Source organism: Panthera uncia (genome assembly GCF_023721935.1).
Source record: "Panthera uncia isolate 11264 chromosome A1 unlocalized genomic scaffold, Puncia_PCG_1.0 HiC_scaffold_16, whole genome shotgun sequence".
NCBI classification, from domain to species: Eukaryota; Metazoa; Chordata; class Mammalia; order Carnivora; family Felidae; genus Panthera; species Panthera uncia.
This window is the reverse complement of record NW_026057576.1, coordinates 14,128,645-14,136,508: the sequence shown is the minus strand read 5'-3', so window position 1 is coordinate 14,136,508 and position 7,864 is coordinate 14,128,645.

Sequence of the window (7,864 nt, the reverse complement as noted above, 5' to 3'; positions counted from 1 at the left end):
TAACACCATCCCCTTAGGCGTTAGATCTCAATGTATGAATTTGAGGGGGACACAAGCATTCTGACTATAGTGCTGTGTACAGGAAATTCCAGTAGCTGTCAATAGTTAATCAGTTTCTACGTTGTGTCCTATCTTTTTTTTTCCCGAAAGAGCTTCCTTTATTATTTTATTTTTTATTTTAGAGAGAGAGAATGTGGGGGGGGGGGGAGAGGGGCAGAGGGAAAGAGAGCGAATCTTAAGCAAGCTCCATGTTCAGAGTGGAGCCCGACTCAGGGCTTGATCCCACAACCCTGGGATGGTGACCTGAGCCAAAATCTAGACTCGGACGCTCAACCAATTGAGCTACCCAGGCACCCTTCTCTGTATCTTTTGATCATTGAATCCCCTTGTTTATTATAAACACAAAGCTCAAAAGATGTTTGTAAATGAGTCATAATAATTGCAGCCATTTATTTTAGTTAATTAGTATAATGAGCTTACTGGAATTCAGGAAATGGTAATATGATCAACTGGAATCTGTCAGTCAGATACCACAAGATGGTCTTTGATGTTTTTCCTTTTGGTTTTTCATACCTTATTCTAATCTGAAGTAAGAATGAAATGGTCCAAACTTGAGTTTAGAGACCTTAGGACATTGCTTGCCCTTACCAATTAAAAAAGTGGTACACATTGCTACCACATCTGACATTGGCTAGAGCAATGAATGAGCATAGAAAATGTGAAGATCATAGGTTTTCAGATGAAAAGGAAGGGATTTAGGACGTAATAGGATTTGATTGGACTAGAAAATGATATTTTCTGTAGCTGTTGGTAATAGTGACCCCCCCCCTTTTTAAAATAAAACTTCTGTGACTGCTCTAATTAACTTCTTCAAGCATATTTAAAAGCCTTCATTCTTGGGAGACAGATTTTTTTACTATATGATTTGGAATGTTATCTGTGTTGTGAAAGTGAATGGAACACCTTTTAGTTTTGTTTGCAATTGATATAAAAACACAGTTGATACAAGTAATTTAGTTTACACTTTAAAATGTGAAATTAAAATTTTTTGCAAAAGCTCAGAGCACATGTTAAACCATCTTCATGATTTGTTAGAGCTCTGAATTGATGGAAAGTCTTAGCCATTTTCAAAGAAAAAGGAGCTTAAGAGTAATTATGGTACTTCAGTTAGAGAATTAAGGTGTCCAGGATAGTATGTGCTATTTTAGGTTATATACCTTTTGTTGCTATTTAGGATTTATAAGCTACATCTGTCCTTACATAGATATTAATTCCCCCAAATAGAGAAGAGTTAAGTCCTTTTGTTCCGGCTGAGCATATCTGATAATGTAATTAATTATGGGTTCCTGTGATGTATATTTTTCAGGCTTATATTAGTCTTAGCAAAAGTCAGTTTTCTGTAAATTGAATACGAATTTGCTATAAATGAATTCTAAGTTCCCCTGTGTCCTACTCTAAAACTGAAGATGTGTTCCTTGGCCCTCCTCTCTGGTATGCTGAACGTGCTTTGGGCACTTTCACAAGACTATGGACTTGGGATCATCTCCTAGAGGTGACTTCTGCTTTGCAAAAGCATAAAGCCCTGATTTGGCCTGTGAGTCTCCTGTGCCCTTAAGGAGCATGTTGGAGTGATACAAAGAACTTGGACTTTAGAGTCAGTGGGGCCTGCACTCAGATTTCAGTCTGAGAAATCTCATTGGATCTAGTTTCTTGTGCAGGTCTGGAAAATCAACTTAGTTCCTCACTTTATTGATCACTGAAGCTAAAAAAATTCAGTACATTGAATTTACTTGTAATGAGGAAATCTGCTTAGGTATGCTGTAATTTAAGCACAGGTATGTGAAGTAACATAATATGGAGGAAGAACACTTGTTTTTATAGACTAGTTTCAAACACCTCATTGTCTGTCCTCAACCCTTGGAATCTATTCTTCCACTGGGGAGAGTTAAGTCTCTGCTTTGTGTTATAACCATTCGTGCACTTGTGTGAGACAGAAACATCCTAGGGAAAGAAGACAATGCTTTATTGACTTCTATATTCTTGGCTATCCTTATTAGATGCTTAATATTTATTAAATGACATTTCTTTTTTTTTAAGCTTTAATTTAATTCCAGTTCTTGTCTGTGCAATGGGAATAATAATAATACCTGCTTTATTAGGTATCTCGAGGATTAAATGAAATAATCCACATGACAAAACTCAACACTGTGGTAGGTATTCAAGTATCAGTATTTATTATACCTGAAAAGCTGAGGGTGAATTGTTTTTGAAAAATAAATCATATTTTAAATGTGTTGAAGGAATTTTTTAAAAATTATCTCTTTAATTGTGACTTCTCACATGAAAATGCTTCATACTATAATGAGAACAGCATGGAATTTAAGATAAGATACTTCTGAGATCAGATTCTGACTTTTTCAGTCATTGGCTGTTTGGCCTTTTGCAAGTCAATTGAATTCTCTGAATCTCAGTTTCCTCCTTAAAATTTTTTTAAAGATTATTTATTTATTTTGAGAAAGAAGGAGAGAGAGAACACAAGTGGAAGAGAGGCAGAGAGAAAAGAGAGACACAATCCCAAGCAGGCTCTATGCTGTCAGAGTAGAGCCCGATATGGGGCTCGAACTCATGAACCGTGAGATCATGACCTGAGCCGAGATCAAGAGTTGGATGCTTAAATGCCTGAGCCACCCATAGCCTCTTAGTTTCTACTTTAAAATGGCAATAATAGTGCATACCTCACAATATTGGTCGGATAATTAATTAAAATAATATGTATGCAAAGGCTCTGGCTTGACTTATGGTAGGTCCTCCATAAATATTAGTCCTTCTCCTTTCTGCTGTCTTATTCCAGGCTTTTTTAAAAGTACAGGACATTTATAGTTGTATAATTTTGTCAATATAGGGTTAGTCATTCTGCGTTGTTTCCATTGCCTGTACTGTAACTAAAACTACTAATGACTCTATTTTTATCGTTCCATTTATTGTCAGTCAGTTGTGGATGTAACCCAGATATTATTTTCTTCACCTGCTTCTCTTCAGTTGTACCAGTTATTCCTTAAGGGTATCTTATCAGTGACCCATTATATCAATATAGTAATATTACCATTATTATTACTATCAGTGCTTGAACACCTGCGTGCCTGGTGCTCTGGGGTAGTTGCTATATGTATACTTATCTTACTGAATCTGCAAAGCAAGAACCTTCTCGTTTGTCAAGATTCATTTCAAAGGTAGCCTCATCTATAACACATTTCTTGACTTAACTCATGTAGAACTGACAGTTCCTCTCCTTGGGAGAGGGCTCTGTTCCTGTCCATTGTAGATGGCCCTACAATTCTTGATCGTGCTGGCCTGTTGACAATTGTTATGCCTTCTCTTCCCCTTTAGAATTTACAGGATGCGGCTAGGGAAGGTATCTTCTTGGCTTCTGAATCTCAAGGGCCTGACCGGATAAATGCTTGTTCAATAAATGACTGAATAGCTAACTGACTGGGCGACTGACCAGTTTGTCATGTGCTACACATTTGGCATTAGACATTGCTTCCAGTGTTCTGTGAAGTACGGGTCATGGCCATTTAGGAACCCAGTGGTCACCCCAGGCTGTGGCTGTGTGTTGCTATCAGCGACGGTGGTGCTCTCGGCAGTGGAAACTGCAGATTGTAAGGTGCTCATCATGGTGCTGTTTTCTAGCTCAGGCTCCTGCTTCATTAAAGACGCTAGGATAATTAAAAAAAAATCATCTGCCAATTTTAGAGCATTTCCTCTATTGAAAGAACTTTTATCCTGTGGGAAAACAATAGATATTCTGTTAGAAAATTTTCACTGTCTGAGTCAGGAGAATTGTTCTACATTTTCCTGAGATTGTCTTAGCCATCCGGTGAATAAAGAGCTAATCAATATGTCCTATGGATTTAATAATTGGTGACAGGCCAATAAGAGATTCACATGAATAGCACCTGGCCCAATTACTGCAGAGATACAAACGTACAGTGTTCAAGGGTGTTTGTGGTGGTCGAGGACAGTATGTTACAGCAGATTTTTCTGATTAGTTTAAATCCTTGAGACTAAATTATGTGAAAGAAAGCAGTTTCAGAAATTAAATGGAACTTAAAATATCCCATTTTAAATCTGAACTATCTTGTAAACAACATGCCATAGAAACAAAGGGACAGATGGGAGATTTATCTCTTAATTGGCTTTTTCCATTACAGGATTAATATAGATCATTGTAAAGAATTTTGAAGTAAATGAGAAAATAAATATTAAGGTAAAATGGCTCACAGTCTCGTTGAGAAGATGGTACTCATTAATATATTGTCTTTATTTCCTTTTCTTTAAAAAAAAATTCAGATCCTACTCTGCTTATGATTTGGTCTCTTGCTTGTCATTTCAAATGACACCCTGTACATTCATGTAGGAAATGTCTTGAAATTATTAAGCCATTTCCTCTCTAACTTTGTTGCTTAATTGCACAAGTTGTCTAGTAGGCTTTCCTCTTTAGTGGCTCATCTGCACAGCTTCTATTCGTGTTGTGACTCATGGCTGAGAGTAGCAATGTTCTAAAGTCAGACTGAAAAGCAAACATGGAGCGGTGACTCTTGAGATGTTGTTTAATGCAACCAGTTATTGGAGGTTAAGAGTATCTCAGAATTCATCCTCACTGTCTAGAACCCTCTTGGAAAAAAACTGTAGACATTTTCCAAAGCCTCTCTGATGAAAGAAGTCTAGTATTCTTCCATAAATACCAGATAACTTAGGTTTCTTAGGTCAATGGGAGCACAATCACCAATGATCCTTTATGATTCTTTCCCGGAGGAAAAAACCCAGGTCGTTTTCTTTCTGTGCCAGATCATTTCTGCTTTGTGTTGTAACCATTTGTGCACTTGTGTAAGACAGAAACATCCTAGGGAAAGAAGACAATGCTTTATTGACTTCTATATTCTTCGCTATCCTTATTAGATGCTTAATATTTATTAAATGACTTTTTTTTAGTTTTAATTTAAATTCCAGTTAGTTAACATAGAGTGTAATATTAGTTTCAGGTGTACAATAGAGTGATTCAACGCTATGCGGTACCTGGTGCTCATCGCAGCAAATACACTCCTTAATCCCCATCACCTATTTTTACCCATTTGCTATATCCCCGCTCTGATTAACCATCAGTTTGTTCTCTATACTGAAGAGTCTGCTTCTTGGTTTGCCTCTCTGTTTCTTTCTTTCTTTCTTTTTTTTTTAAATTTTCTCCTTTGCTCGTTTGTTTTGCTTCCTAAACTCCACATATGATTCTTGATTTTGATTTGTGGCTCAAATTCTGATATGTACAATCACAGGACTTTAGGGCTGGGAGTGCCACTAGGAGAGATTGCTCTGCTCTTTCTTTTTCTCTACTTGGAAGACCATAAACTAAACTCACCTTGGCAGGTAGTAGGATAAAATCAGCATTTTATTTTTAGAAAATCTCTTAGGAGGAAAATAACTCAAGGTAAGCATTATCTTTTAAAAAAGGTAGGCATTTAATGTATTTTCAGAATAATAGTACGGGAACTGGTGTGCACTTTCAAAGTAATAGTATGGGAACGGACAACTAGTTATACAACAGAAACAAGTTGTAAAAAGCCCTGCTGTATGCTCAGGTAAATGCTTCACCCATATTCTTAAAAGCATTGCTACCAGCAGTGGTCTGAGGACAGTGGCAGTAATGCCACCAGAAAGCTTATAGAAATGCAGACTCTCAGGCCCCACCCTAGACCTACTGTATCAGAATCTGCATTTTAACCAGATCCCCATATGATCCATATTCACATTAAAGATGAGGAAGCACTGCTCAGGCAACTAAGCAGTACAAATGGAACATTAATACAAAGACCTAAGGATGATAAATCCAGGCTGTTACTTGGTAGATGGAATTAAACACTAATTTTAGCTTATTTAGCAGTTGTATTTGCATATCCTGAGCATCGATGTTAACATCAAATAGCAAGATATGCTCACCATCCACAATGTTCTGGAAAGCAGCCAGTCTCTTAGTACGAAATGTGTGCCCACTGCAATCTAGCCCCAATGGGCTGCCTGTGTGTGAAGGATGGGTAACTTCCTATATGGAGAATGATTGAAAGTTAAGAGGTTCAGAAAGGGCTGAGCAATTACTGTGGAAATGCTGATCCTGATGAGAGATTGATGCACATGGCTGCCACAGGGTCCATATGCATGCTGTTAGAAGTTATCTGTATGTTCTCCTCAATAGGCTGCACAGATTTAATATTTTCCTCATGGTTTTTCTGAATGACTTCCATGGGAATGATTGGAAGTCATTAAAACTCTTCCTGAGAGTTGATTTTAGGTCTCCAACTGTTGTCAGGCAGAATTCCTATGCATGGGAAAATTCTCAACATGGAAAGTGTCCACAAGAACATGGAGAAATTCTTAATATGTGCAGGGAATGGAGGGTAACTTTTGGAGGTAATTTCTGGCTAGCATGCCTCAGGATTTAATGGCCAAGAGTCTTATGTATCACAGACTCAGCTGCTGGGAACAATGGATGGGGTAAACTGGTGTGCAACAATCACCTAGCAATCAGAATTGGAGTGTTTTTCTTATAATGCAGCCTAGGAGGTTAAGAGACTGAACAGATGTACTCTACTCAATTCAGCTCTTGGCTGGCTATGATTGTATACTACTTAGGCAGATATGGCTATTTCAAATAGCCACACAATGCCCAGTGACCCCATCAACAGTGACTTCTTTGAATGGGAAGTTCAACTCTATCTCTGGGGTTATGGCTCCAAATATTGGAGGGAAAAATCTCTAGAAATAAATGGAGTGTCTCTACAGAGAACCAATAGAAAGTTCATTTTTGTAAATTGGTTGATGCCGTGGCTCTGGAAAAATAAAATTACATATTTCTTAAGACTTTTCTGGGATTGGTGTGCTATGAAAGGAGTAGCATGGACATGTTGGGCCATTTTGTCTTTTTAGTAATATCATTATTTTATTCTACAACAAAAATTCCTTTTTTAACAAGTTTATTTCTTTTGAGAGAGAGAGAGGGACAGAGAAAGAGAGAGAGAGAGAGAGAGAATTTCAGGCAGGCTCCATACTGTCTGTGCAGAGCCTGACATGGGGCTCGATCCTACAAACTGTGAGATCATGACCCGAGCCAATATCAACAGTTGGACACTTAACTGAGCCATCCAGGCACCCCTACCCTGTGTATTTAAATTAGCATATATTTCTATCTCTGATGCTTCTCTCATATGGAAGGATCTTACTGTAAATGACCCCACTGTAAATGGATTCTGTTCATCTGGCTTTTCATTTGTCCTGTTTGCCTTATAGTTTGGCTTAACACCAGCTGAAGAAAGTGTGTCAGACTAATTCTGGGATGTAGCACCAGAATTGCCAGCAGATGAGCAATATCACATTGTGTAATGAATCGAAGCTTGTAAGATATTTTCTGTTAAAACAGCTGGAAACAGTGGGCATGAGCACTGCTGAGTAATTGGCTTTCCAGTAAGGTACAGGACTGGAGATGTCCCTGGGTGTGAGGTTTTGTAGAAAATAAAATTGAGAGAGTAAAATTGTCTGTATATGAAACCCAACCCAGGATAACAACATCAACAAGAATAGAGCAGCAGCTAGCATTTCTTGAATGCTTACTTTATTCCAGGCCCTCACGAAGTATTTCCCTTTTCCCATTTCAACAGAAGTGTGTAATCGATACCATTGTGATCTCCATTTTATAGGTGCAGGAATGGCATTGGGGGGGCACGGTGGGGAGGTAGGTAGCCTACCCATGTGGTTAATGTGTGATCTAGGCTGACCTACACTCTTAACCACGATGCTGTATCTGGCTTTATAGGGTGTT